Here is a 14,186-nt window from a genome sequence, read left to right on the forward strand (position 1 = left end):
GTTCCCTGTGCTATACAGTAGGAACTTGTTGTTCATCCATCCTATATATAATAGTTTGCATCTGCTAATCCCAAACCAATACTTCCTTCCCCTACCTCGCCTCCCCCCTTGGGGACCACAGGGCTGTTCTCTATGTCTGTGAGTCTGTTTCTGTTTCGTAGTCCTCTGCCCAATTGTGATGGTAAACCAAAAAGGGCAGCAGCTCTGTCCAGGGACTCAGAAACCTCAGGGACGAATTCCTGATTTCCCCCAACAGGATAGCCTCGTAGACTAGCAGAGATGCTCGCTGAGGTTGAGGAAAGTGGAGAATGGCTAGCAGGTGATAAGCATCAGTTGTATCAAGATCAGCTATAGCAGTGGGGGCTATGGTTTGTGTCACTAACCTTACTTTAAGTTTCCCAGGGAACTTAGGAAAGTGGGGGACATGTTTGCAATGAGACAAATGTATTATTCTAAAAGGTATACTGAACTCACAAGAGGTAGACTGTCCTGGATGCTGTGGTGCTTGCCCTGGAGTCCCTCTTCAGGACTCAGGCACTCATTTCTCCAGCTGCTGGGGAAGCGTTGTTTGCTGGTGGCTTGGCTTTCAGTAGAGTCTCTTCCCAAGAACTGTCCTTGGCTGAAGGAAGCTACCTCACCCAAAGTTATACCCCTTGCTGGTCAGCCAGGATCTAGCTGACGTGAGGGTCCAAAGGCCCGGCCTCCCTGCCTCAGTTGGAGACATCTCTGGAGGGTCCTCCCAGCTTCAGAGTTCAGGTCTCCACATCACAGTTGAACTTCTCCCTCCATCCTCCTGTTTCCCTTACTCTGTCACGGTGCTGTTTGTGAGAGCACACCCCAACAATCACCTGCACGCAAAACCTCATCACCCAGTCTGTCGCCTAGGAAACCCAACTTACAGTCCTGGTGATTGCACATTTTAGAAGCTGGCTCCACCGGCTTTTTTGTGGATACCAACCACTGCATCCTTGAGAGGCCAAGAGAAGCTGAGGGCAGGGAGTGCTGAAAGACGGTGCTCAGAGAAATCTCAGAAATACCCCCTTGAATCCTTGCTAATGGTTGGCTCTTTAGGGCAACAGCAGCAGGACTGAAGCCAGGCGTTCCACAGGCCCAGACATTTTCCATCTCTCTCAACTTTTCTCATAGAGCCTGAAGCCCGAGGGTCCTACTCATCACTCTTTGGGGCTGATTATTCTGCCTTTTGTGGCATCCTTGAGAGGCCTCCTGTTAAGCAATCAGCGAAAGCGCTAACTACAGCCAGGAATGAAACTAAACGTGCTCCTTCCACCTGCTCTTAAATGTCTCCTCAAAGAGAAACTAAGGGATATTTCCTAAGCAGGATATGGCTTAACATCTTTCTTTTAAAATATATTTTTAGCAGTCTACAGTAAAAGGTAGCCTTATCTAAAAGGAAGCTTTATCAACCTCAAAACCATTTCTTCATATTTCAACTCTCTTCAACTTTGTAAATGTGACTTTATAGTCTATTGGTCACCAAAAAGACATTTAGAGCAGACCAGAAACAAAGTCAGAGACAATGAATGAACCAGAAGATAACCCTTGTGGTTTGGGGGCCCAGCACAAAGTGAGAAAGTGGCTGTGGACGTTTTAGCCAGATTTTCCGCAGTCCCAAATGTAGAAGTCTCCGTGTTTTAAGGTCAACATTGGAGTAGGGACAAATGGCAAGTCGAAGAATGAAAAAAAAAATGGTTAAATGAAGGATTGCTGCTGTTGCTTCCCTGCCACCAGGCAATCATACAGAGGGAACTGGGGAGCACAGGTAGGTTCAAAGACACCTGCCGTCAGCCTCATCAATCCCCTCCCCACTCAGTGTTCACTGTGCAGGTCCCAGAAACAGTGGCAGGAGATTGCCACTTGGTTTGTATCATAATTTTCTCCTCTCAGGCAGAAAGTAGGGCATTGTGAGTGCCAACTGCTGCGTGGAAGGAGATGACTGGAGGTCTTTACTTCAGCCTGTCCCTGGCTTCCTGTCACACAGGGAAGGACTGGTCTGTAGGATGGATGCTCTCTGTGCCACCTGAGAATCCTCAGGTCACTAAAGGGCCAGTTTACCATAAGATGCATCAATGCAGCATCTCGTTGGTCTCACAATCAATTTCCTAATAAACTGACTCTCCTTTCCTCTCTTACAAAGGCTGAGCTATCAAATGTGCTTTTCCTCCAGCAGACAGCTTTGCATCTCAAGGCAGGAACAGGCAGTTAGAGGAATAAGCGCTAGCCCAGCGGAGCCCTGCTCAGCCCTCTGTGGGGTCCCCAGTCCTGACCCTCCTTTCTTCTCTTCCTGGCATCATTCTCTGACTCCTTTCCTGAGCACCGGGATGGGGATGTTTTCAGAAGGCTTTATCAAGCTGGCCCAACAGAGCCACTCTGCCCCTATTAGCACTAACAGAGCCAGGATGTGGTGATGCTGAGAAGCTCCGCCACACACTCTCGAGGTGTGCTTGGTGGCGCAGCCCAGGCAATGAGTTCACACACACCCACGCTGCTTTCGCCAGCTTACACCCAGGTCTGGGCAACATTAGCCCCAAAGGCGACATTTTCTATGGCAGCCCAGAAAGCTCTTAGTTCATTTTCATTTAGAAATGGTTTTACTCCATGAGGATGGCTGCAGTCCAGCGAACATGCCCACCCTCAGGCTTAGGAAGCCTTCTGGTTCAACAGAAGGACAGAGGACTGTGCTCTGTCAAGGCACAGATATTTTTATTGAACACTTTTCTGAACCTTTACCTCGTTAGCCATGTCCTTTCACCTTTCTACCGTCGGAGGGTCCGGCGATCTTGTTCAGTCCTCTGGCTTCAGTCAGCTGGTCCACGGAAGAGATGAAACAAGAACACTGCTGTGGTGGAATGAGCTGATGAATATCACTTTGTGATCAGGCTGCTTCTAGAAAAATCTCTCCACCCTGAAAAACTTCTACGTGCTTAGGATAGAAAGATGGCTGAGAAAGCACCGTTCTAAAGTCCTGCCATTGAGGCGTGGCACACGTGATCATGAAAGCACATACAGAAACTGCATGGCAAGAACCAAATTATCCTTTTTCTTTTTTTCTCTATTCTTTTTGGGTTTTTCGTTTGTTTTTCCTTTGAAGAAGTGGTGATCACGAAGACTCATAGAGTAGACAGGTGAGTGGGATATTAAAATACAGCTCATAAAACTGTTGCAGGACTCACTGAAAGGATCATGGCAGTGTGAGCCCTGGAGTCACACATCGAGGTCCAACTCTGCCTCTGCTCCCTGTCGGCTGTGGGGCCTTGGGGAAGTGACTTAACCTCTCTGTGTCAGGGATTCCTTATCTATAAAACTGGGGGAAACGAAAGTTCCTGTCTCGCAGGCTTATTGTGAGGACTGAATGAATTAACACGTGTGAAGCTCTTAGGTGTTCAATACGCATTAGCTGGTAGACAATTTTAGAACAACTGCTTTTATCCTTCCTGTGACGGGAATCTTTCCATCTTGCCAGGTAGATATAAAAGTAGAGGAAAAACAAACCCCAAGAGATGGGGAGCGAAGAGGAGAGGAAAAAAGATGGGACAGGAAGAGGAAAAAGAAGAAGCAGGAGGCAGATCCCTGGGGTGGGTGGTGGGGTCCCCCACTTGCCTCTGTGGGCCAAGAGAGAGGCTTCTCCCCTGGGGAAGGAGTGAGTTATATATTCCAAAGAAGGTGAATTGCCTAGGGTCTCACAGGAGCCAGAATGAGAACATTTACAGGATTTCTGAGAAAACTGAGAAGCTGAGAGGCCACGACTGAATACACACCCCACAGTTTCACAGGTCAACCCAGGAAATAATGCAGCATCAACGGTGAGGGAGCCGTGATTGTGCCCTAAAGGACATCAGTCCACACACTTAACATTTGCTGTCATACACGTTGTTACATTATGTGCAGAATTTTCTATTGATTAAATTTCTTGACGTAAATATGAAACAAGAGTATTAATCCACTACTTCATATATTCAAGAACGGTGGGGGAAAGGGCAGGGAGCTTCATGTCATTTGAGTATATTTCACGTCATTGAGTACCTGGCAAATGTGTGTTAGAAAAATGCCTTGATGTGGGTTCCATCAAGGGAGGAAGAGGAGCTTCCAAGTAGACAAGTAGGAAGGAGACAGATGTACCAAGCAAGGGGAAGAATGTGTCCGAAGTCTAAAGATGCAGAACAGCATGGCTTGTGCAGAATGCACCAGCAGTAGGGTAAAGGGCAAGGAGAGGAAGGTGAGGCTGAGAGCTGGGGCTAGGCTAGGACACTGTGTCTCTTGTCTGGGCACTTGAACCCGATCTTTCTAAGCTGTGATAAATCACTGAATGGTGTTGAGCAGGGGAATGTTGGCTTAGAAACACAGTGGAGAAGGGTTTCGAAGGGACCACGACTGGACAGTGGGAAAATTATGAGACCCCCAGCAATAGTTCGAGTAAGACTGATGAAGGCCTGAGCTAAATCAGGACTCCAGGGGACGGCAATTCACCTTCTGAAAGTGAAATCAGTAGAACTTGCAGAGCTTATCTATAAGAGAAGAGAGACTCCCTGGTTCTGGTTTGGGTGACTGAGGGGACAATGGTGATTCAAGAGACCGAGGGTGTACAAGTGGGGAAGATAACTTCCTTTTTGGATGCAGGATGGAGAGGAGGGGCTGGGTGGGTAGGGGGATGTGTGTGTATATGAGTAGAAGAAGTGGACTGAGTGAAAGACACTTTCCAAAGCTAAATGGACAAGATATTTAGCTTATCTGCTGTTTTATACTCTCTTTGCCACCTCTCCTCTTTAGACAGGGAATATTTAAAGACACACCAAAGTAAGAACCAACAACTCACATTTACTAGGTGTTTCCTTTGTGACTTTTACCGGTGGTTAAGTACTTTACCTATATTACCTCATCTGATCCTCAAAGGAGTCTTTTGAAATGAATATCATCATTCCTAGTTTACAGATGAACAAAGTGAGATTCAAAAGGATTAAGTAATGTGCTAAAAGCCTCACAGTTAATAAATAGTAGAGCTGAAACCACTCCATGAGAATAAAGAAAATTTCAGTAAAGAAGTAAGAAGTAAGAATTTTTCATTGTTCATATTTGGTGGGGGGAGGGATAGGCTGATGAGATATTTGGGTGAACAAATGCACTTTGACACTTACACTTATTTTATGTTCACGCTTTCAAAACATGTTCACATTCCTTACCTCAGATTTCTCACAAAATATCTACATGAGGCTGCCAGGGCCGATACTTGTAACTCTATCAATCAATGAACAAACATTGGCCAAGTATCCCCACCGAGCGAATCACTGCTCACAGGGTGTTTGCTGAAGTTTCCTTCATGGTCCTGCTCACAAGGGGTTGACAGTTGCTACAGGGGGGGCCATATAAAAACATAAGGCAGACGGGCAAAGCACCAAATGGAGGCTACAAACCATTAGTTTTCAAACTGTGTCCTAGTTCCTCTAGGACAGTGGTTCTCAAGGAGTGGAATGATTTTGCCTTTTGGCAAAAGGGCGGACATTTGGCACAGAGTGGAGATGGGTTTGGTTCTCGCAACTTTGGAGGAGGAGGGCGCTGACATCTGGTGGGTAGAGGGCAGGGGAGCTGACAGTCATTCCCACAAGGCACAGGACAGCTCTCACAGCAGAGAATTCTCCAGCCCAGAACAACAGTGGTGCCAAGGTTGAGAAACCTGCTCCGGTAATACAATTACCTTGATTTGAATTTCATTTTTAAATTTACACTTTTTAATTTAATTTTATTTGTTTTTTACTTTTGGCTGCGTTAGGTCTTCATTGCTGCATGCGGGCTTTCTCTAGTTGCGGCGAGCGGGGGCTACTCTTCGTTGTGGTGTGTGGGCTTCTTATTGCGGTGGCTTCTCTTGTTGTGGAGCACGGGCTCTAGGCGCGTGGGCTTCAGCAGTTGTGGCACATGGACTCAGTAGTTGTGGCTTGTGGGCTCTAGAGCACAAGTTAAGTAGTTGTGGCGCACGGGCTTAGTTGCTCCGCGGCATGTGGGATCTTCCCGGACCAGGGATCGAACCCGTGTTCCCTGCATTGGCAGGTGGATTCTTAACCACTGTGCCAGCAGGGAAGCCCTACACTTTATTTTAAAATAGTAATAAAACAACAGATATGCTGAAAATTATTACATACTAAATTTTCACACACTGTACTCACCAAAGGATTAACTTGTGCTGCCAATTTAAATACTTTTGTGAACTTGGACTAAATCTTCCTAGCGTAGTGATTGTAAAGGAGAACAATTTCTTAACAAGATTACTCACTATGAAGAATATCCTAAAATTTCTAGGTAAGTCATTATTTTAAAACAATTTAGCCATTTCTAACTATTTGTGTGTATCAAGGTTTTTCTCAACAAAATACAGAAACACATTTGGAAGCTGAGGCTGACACAGACTACAAACTGTCATCCATATCACAGTTTCATATTTTTGTATTTATCAAACAGCCTAAATGATTGACTTTAGAAGTAAATGTCAGTAAGTTTGAACTTATACATTTGAATTAAAGAAATACTGATCTCATTTGGAAAAAAAAGAAAGGCCTGTGCTACGAAAAAGACCTTTGAAAACCACTGGTACAGGGCATAAGATGCGGCTTGGCCCTCCAAGTGTGTCGCTCAGACTAGCAGCATCAGCATCACCTAAGTGCTTGGTACAAATGCAGAATCTCAGGCCCCACCACGGACCTTCTGGATCAGGGCCTGCATTTCAACAAGATCTCGTGCACCTTAGAGTTTGAGAAGCACTTGATCTATGGGACATCACAGAAATGAAATCAAATAGGGCTTATGGTAGGAACAGTAAGGCCTAAAAGCAAGGTGGGATTTCAGCAGGGTATGATTTGAATCAACTAGACTGGGAAACATGGGGCAGGTACTCTAGGTGGGGGGAGGGGCAAGGTGAGGGGGTCGGGAACAGACCACCCTGGCCAGACAGAGAGTTCTGGTAGAACACTTAGGAATAGTTTGAAGAATCTGGGGCAGAGAAGAACTTGGGGCTGAGAGAGTCCGGCCACCAGCCAGCTCTCCCACTCCTGGCCTGCTTCAGACCCCCTTACCTTGTTGACCTTGTCGATGAGCAGCCTCCGCTGAATTCCAGGCCAGGATTCCCAACCGTGTCGCCACCATGAATCAATTAAACCTTCAATAGCCCCGAGATGTAGGGCCTCATTATCTCCATTTGCTAGATGGGGAGCCAACCACTCCCGGAAGCTGTAATTACCCAAGGTCAGAGGGCACCTGGGGCAGGAAGTCTGGTCTGTAACAGCACATTCTTGGTCCTTCCAGCTTCTCTCTCCTGAGGGGCACAGAGGCCGCTGCTGTGAGCCCTTCCAGAGCTCTAGGCTTCACAGGGCCCCGGGATGGAGGAAGTGGGAGGCTGGCGGCTCGTCCCAGGCCGGGCTCTGTGGAGAGCACATGACTCTAAGCGTAGCCCGGAGGGAGGGGGCTGTTGAGAGCATTGGCTGGAAAGACGCTGGGACAGGGCAGACTTGGGGAGTGACGGGGGGTTGCTGGGGAGCGTGGCAGAGGGGAGGCCTGCCTGCCCAAGGAGGCTTCTGGCGGGGCTGTTCCCAAGAGGAGTTTGAACCATAAAAGCCCTCCAGTCCAGCAGCGAGGTAACTTCAGTTGAGTCAAGAATCACCTAGTCGGGCTTCCCTGGTGACGCAGTGGTTGAGAGTCCGTCTGACGATGCAGGGCACACGGGTTCGTGCCCCAGTCTGGGAAGATCCCACATGCCGCGGAGCGGCTGGGCCCATGAGCCATGGCCGCTGAGCCTGCGCATCCGGAGCCTGTGCCCCGCAACGGGAGAGGCCACAACAGTGAGAGGCCCGCGTACCGCAAAAAAAATAAAAAGAATCACCTAGTCTTCTTAAGAATCCAGATAGGTAGAACTGAAGCCTTACGTGTCTGCTGAATTCTTTACAGGCCCCCCTACAAGTCCTGGGAAACAGACGGTGCAGCTTGGCTGGCGGCCTGAAGCGTTGATTCTGCCTGGGACCACCTGACCAGCCCTGATTTTGCTAGGAGTCTGTCCTGGCTTTCTCTTGACCTCTTGAGAGGCCCAGTGAGGTTTCTAAGCCAAGGCAATGGAATGGACTCTAGCAGAAGGACCAGTGACCAAGGGATAAGGGGAAGCCACTCCATCCCTGCAGGGCCCCCTCAGCCACCCGTCCTGAAGATGAAGCAGCTGGGACACCCCTCAGCCCTGCCCCCACTGCTCAGGGCATGTTGACCTCCAGCTGGGGCCCCTTAACTCTGCCTGGAGGCTGATTCGTCAGCTCCTGGGGGCTGAGTGTGTTAAGGCCCCGCCTCCCCTTGATGCTGCCCTTTGATTCCTGGTTAATGACTCCCAGCTGTGCGGGGTCCTGAGTTTGTTCAAACTTTCTGGTAAGAAAAGGCTGTGAAACCTGAGCTCTTTACAGGGTGGCTGTGGACACCTCTGGGGACAGAGCAAGGGCTGCTGGCCCTGGTGGAGGCTGCACCATGGCCTGGGCCATATCCATAAAGGGAGGGAGACAGAGGCTGAGGTTGCTTGCAGGGAGACCTGGGAAGTCACCTTTACCTCTTGGTCTCCCAGGCCTGCTGGCCAGGCCTCAGGCATGAGATCTGTCCCTAAATTCAAGGAATCGTCTTTGGAACAGGTCTCAGCCTAAAAAGCCTAGGACTTCACCAGAGCAGAGGGACATGGGTTTCTTGCCTCTCCCCCAAATTCCCAAAACTGACTCTTCTGGGATATTAAGAAACTGTTACTGACAGCTGCAGAAACCTAGGGAGGGGGTAATATTAAGCTGAGAATGTTTTACTATAGGAAGCCTTCTGCAAGGTACAGCTAACAGAGAAGTTGGCAAGGGTGGGAAGAGGTATGAAGGTAAACAAGGAGGCCCCAAGTTCATTGTTACGCACCTGGTTAAGGGGTCCAACAGGAGGGGTGCTTCTCAATCAGGAGGTCATGTGGGTGCAGGAGAGTCTCTTGGGAAGCAGTTCCGGGGAAGGTGGGGGGCAGAGGAGAGAAAGGAAGACAATGAAGCTCAAAGCTGAGTGGTCAGCCCAGCCCCAGCCCAGGTACCTGAAAAGCTGGACAAGGATAGTATGGCCGTATCGTGGAATACTACCTAGCCACTAAACCATGCTGCTCTTTAAGACTATTTAAGGAGATGGGAAATGCTCATGATGTATCTGTAAGTGAAAAAAGCTTGTATTACAAATACTACATACAGAGTCCCCTTATTTTGTTGAATGCACACACAGACACACACGTGGAAATGTGGTAACTGGAAGTCGCCAAAGTGTCCACAGTGGTTAGCTCTGCGTAGTAGCATTTGTGGGTAATGTTTATTGTCTTCACATCTTTCTATACATTCCATATTTTCTATAACCAGTGTGCCTTGCTTTTGTAAACAGGGAGAACAGTAACTGTTTACGTAAATGTAGCACAGGTTTCCTGTAAACTGTGTGGCGTGTCAAAGAGTCCATGGGCTGTGGGCCAGTGAGTTGGGGGCTTGGTGGGCACGGCTTGTTGCCCCAGAGCACCTATTCCCCCCTCTTCCTTCCTACAGAAGCCTCAGTGCTGTCTGCATCGTGCTCCGTATCTTCCCTTTGCCCTTCCAGACCCACTTCTCTCTTCCTCACTTTGAGCCCTGGGAGGCTGACCTTTATGGAGAACATCAAAAGCTCTGGTTGGGTTTGGCTATTGGGGATACCAGCAGGAGATCAAAGAGAGACAGGAGCATGCGGCTGTGGTATTGATTCCCCTGGCTTCCTCCCAGTGGGCTGGCTGTGTCTCTCTTTAGGAGGTCTTGACTCCTTCAAAAGGCTCACTCCACACAGCTCTGGCTTTGGGTTCCCTGCCCTACCCCTGCAGGCCTTGGGGTGGTGCAGTGGGCAGAATGGTGGCCGCCAAAAGACATCCATGTCTTCATCCCTGGATTGAAAATGTGACCTCATTTGGAAAAAAAAAGTCTCTGCAGATGTAATTAAGGATCTTGAGAAGAGGAGATAATTCTGGATTATCCAGGTGGACCCTAAATCTAATGCCAAGTGTCCTCATAAGAGAGAGGCAGAGGGAGATTTGACGGGTAGGAGAGGAGGCAGTGTGACCACGGAGGCAGAACTGGAGTGATACGGCCACAAGTCAAGGAATGCCACAGTCACCAGAGGCTGAAAGAGGCAAAGAATGGATTCTCCCCTAGAGCCTCCAGAGGGAGTTCCCAACTTCTAGCCCCCAGAACCGTGAGGGAATAAATTTCTGTTGCTTTAAACCACCTGTTTGTAGTCATTTGTTACAGTAACTGCAGGAAACTAAAACAGGCAGTAATGGTGTCCCCATTGTTACCTGCCCTGGTAGGAATGGGGTTCCATGGTATTTTTGTGGTCTCTCTATGCTTTCCCCACACTTTGGTAAATAGTCCCACTCTTTTTAAAAAATATTTATTTATTTGGCTGTGTAGGGTCTTAGTTGTGGCATGCCGGATCATTTTTTAGTTGTGGCGTGTGGGATCTAGTTCCCTGACTAGGGATCGAACCCAGGCTCGCTGCATTGGGAGTGTGGAGTCTTAGCCACTGGACCATCAGGGAAGTCCCAACAGTCCTGCTCTTAAACTCAACTCACATTACCCAGTTTTCGTGAGCCACCCATTTCCTGCCTGTCTCACGTGATGTCTGGGGTGGATCCTGGTTCATCCAAGCAGTCTCCTAACTCTGGCCAAGTCAGAGGGAAACCAGTGGCCTTCTGGGACAGTTCATTGCTCCTGTGAGGGAGCCACAGGAAGAGATGGTTCTTCCGTCCCTCTCCTTCTTCCAGACCTGGGCATGTCTGGGCATGATGCCTGCAACGGCAGCATCACTCTTGACACCAATTTGAGTCAACTAGTGAGCCAATGAATCAATTTACCAGCCCTGAAGGTGGTCCCACTCTTCCTGTCATGTGAAATAATACATTTCTATATGGCTTATTTCAGTTTGAGTTGGGGTTATGTTGTTAGTGGCCGGAAGCCTACTAATTGATGGAGAATTAGATTGGGTCTATGTTGCCTTAAGGCAGAGATGGTCAAATGGGCTTTAAATATCCTAGCGCCTAAAAAAAAAAAATAACTTTCAAAATTTGAAAAATCTTGGTAAAAAAATGTTCATGACATATTCTATGTGCTCACACTTGGTTGGCAAATAGTAGGAAAGCAAAATGGGTAGAGAATTATAGTCAACCACCACGTTAAACAGGGAGAGGCCCTGAAATAACAGCAAAAAGGTGAAACAGAAACAATTCTTTGTAACATAACTGGATATTCAGTTCAGCAAATAACTATTAAACCTGCTATATGCTAGGCACTTAGCACTGGGGTGTCAGATGGGAATGAGACATTGGTCATTTTCCTTGAGGAGCTCATAGATTGTTTTTTTAAAAAATCTTTTTTTCCCAGGTTATATTTTATCCAAATCATGGAAGAATAAATGCGAAACTGTTCATCCAGCAACGCTTGTACTCTTCACTTGCTGTGCTGCTGTTGATTGTATACTCGGTGAGAAACGTATTGTTAAGGTCAAAATGAGCACAATTCAGAGGCAGAAAAATATTTAGAAAAAAATTTGATTCAGAAAGATCACATAAACAGAGTATGGGAGCAAAGCTGGTCTTTACCCCAAAATGCTAAAAACTATGTTGTGCTTGTAAAGTATTACTTGGAACTGCAGCAAGTATCCCCCAGGGTCCCAGTTTGAAGAGAAGTGATTAAAGCTTGGGGTGGTGGGGTGGGGATGGGGTACACAATGATAGCATGCTGGGCTTACCCCCCAAACTTCACAGAACAAGGCAGATGGAGATAGAGCGGTTTCTTCACCAGCCAAGAAACCCACCCCTCAATTCCAGGACCTGGAAGCAGACATCCTTCAGTAAGTATAGATGCATTCCTCAGTCAGAAACCACTCCCACCAGCCTGATAGTTCAACAGACAACCATTCCTTTGGGTCGAGTAGGACCACTGCGTAAATCCTCTTTAAGATACTGATACCCTTGGGAGGGATATTCAAATTAATTCACAACAGTGGGTGATTCTTTTAGTTTTTGAACAGAGCTCTGAGAGAATGGGACACAGGAGATGAAGAAAGGGAGATTAAGGGAGAGAGTGGGACACAGGGGATGAAGAAGGGGGGCTTAAGGGGAGATATTAAGGGAATGCTAGCACAGGTGGCTCGTTCAAATTGGAAATCCCTGGGAAGCAGAAGGCTGAGTGAGGGGCCTGGTGACAAACCACTTACTTGTGCCTCTCTCCTTGGTCCTATTTCTCATCTCTGCTTAGCCTTCCTCTTTTGAGAAATGCGTAAATAGAAGCCAACCTCATCCAATGAACTTTCCCAAGGTTCACTCCACGGGACACTGGTTCTACAAGATACTCTTAGAAGATGCTGTGTATTGAAAGTCCTTGGGGCGTCTACAAGTAGGTTGGCACCTTGACGCTTCTGACGAGTGCAGCAGCTGGGAATCCTAATTTGTGTTTATGTAACCCAGCATTTTCCAAACTTTTTTTTTTTGATGAAATAACTGTTTAGTGCATGTGAATTATCATGTCTTAAGAATGGATTCTGAGAAACGCTTATCTGATGCTCGTGGTCTTCAGTTGCAGTGTTTGGTATCTGAGTTTTCAGATAATACAGCCCAGACTTCCTTCTTTTGCTGTTTTCCCTTGTTGATGCCACCCCAGAGCACGTGAGCAGGAAAGAGAAGAGGCCAAATGCATACCGAACCCTCTGCTGTTTCTTGTCGGCTTTCCTAGCAAACAATTTAGTCGGGAACAGATTTAAATAATTCCTCACTGTATAGTTAGCTGATTAGCTACAGGTTGCAATTATCTAGACTCTCATTTCTTTATTACTTTGGAAAAACTGGACTTATTCTCGGCAAAACTTTGCTCCTTTAAAAGCAGTAGCCTCCCTAGTAAGCATCTTTTCATTATTCTGTAATCTTTGGAAAGAGCCCAAACATCTCTCCTCCCCAAGGAGAGCTGGTTCAGGAAAACTACCATTGTTCCTGGCCAGAGAATAGTTAAAATAGAATCAGTACAAATGTGACTGGATGTCCAGGATGTTGCCTGGAAGCTGCCGAACTACCAAGTATTTGAGACCAAGTGAGCTCTCTGAACCAGACACTGAGAACTTGTTAGAAATGCAAAATCTGGGGTCCCACCCCAGACCCCTCAAAGAGGAATCTGCATTTGAACAGATCCCCAAGTGATCTGTCTCCCTTGTACCTCAAAGTCGAAGAAGTACCAGGATTCATCCCATCCTTTTTCAAAAGTAATTACTGAGCACCCCACTATACAACAGCTCTGTCCTACATATTGAGGACACAGTGGTAAAAAGGCAGAGAAGTTCCCAGTTCTCATGCACTTTACATTCTAGTGGGGGAGATAGACATAAACAAGTTTAAAACAAAAGATTTCAGGAAGTGGTAAATGCTGGAAGAAATAAGAGCACCATGGATTAGAAAACAATTGGGGGTGAGAAACATTGCTCAGGAAGGGTCTCTCTGAATAAAGACCTGCACGACGAGAGAGAGGGGACATGAGACAGGCTGGGGCAGGCACACTCCAGGTAGATGGCACAGCTAGAGCAAAGGCCCCGAGAACAGAAAGAAAGCAAGCAAGCCAGTGTGGCTAAGACCTAGTCAATTAGGAAACTCAGAGGTCAGAGAGGTCAGAGGTAAGGAAGGGCCAGATTACTGTGCATCTGTGATTCTCAAAAACTTCACATACATCAGAATCACCTGGAGAAGGGCTTGTTAAAACACAGATTGCTGGGTCCCACCCCAAGAATTTCAGATTTAGCCACTCTAGGGCCGCACCCCATAATTTACATTTCTAACAAGGTCCAGGTGATAGTGATGCCTCTGGTCCAGGGACCACACTTCGACAACCACCGATGTAGAGCCTTGTGGGGCCTTGTTGGGAGTTCAGTTATATTCTGTTTGGTGGGATGCCATTGGAGGATTCTAAGCAGGGGAGTGACAAGATCTGACTTTCTTTTCCTCTGTCACCACCAGAAGAGCAGACCTTTCCAGTCATCCATTGCCACCTGGAGTTGCATCCCTTTCCTGCTTTGCTCTTCACCTGATTTGTCCCAATTTCCCACCCTTCCTTTCCATTTCCTCCCAAACATTCCCATTGTGTCTTCTGGAC

This window comes from Delphinapterus leucas, chromosome 8, assembly GCF_059928025.1.
Source record: "Delphinapterus leucas isolate spDelLeu-1000000601 "Yukka" chromosome 8, BTC_Dleu_Yukka2, whole genome shotgun sequence".
Taxonomy (NCBI): Eukaryota; Metazoa; Chordata; class Mammalia; order Artiodactyla; family Monodontidae; genus Delphinapterus; species Delphinapterus leucas.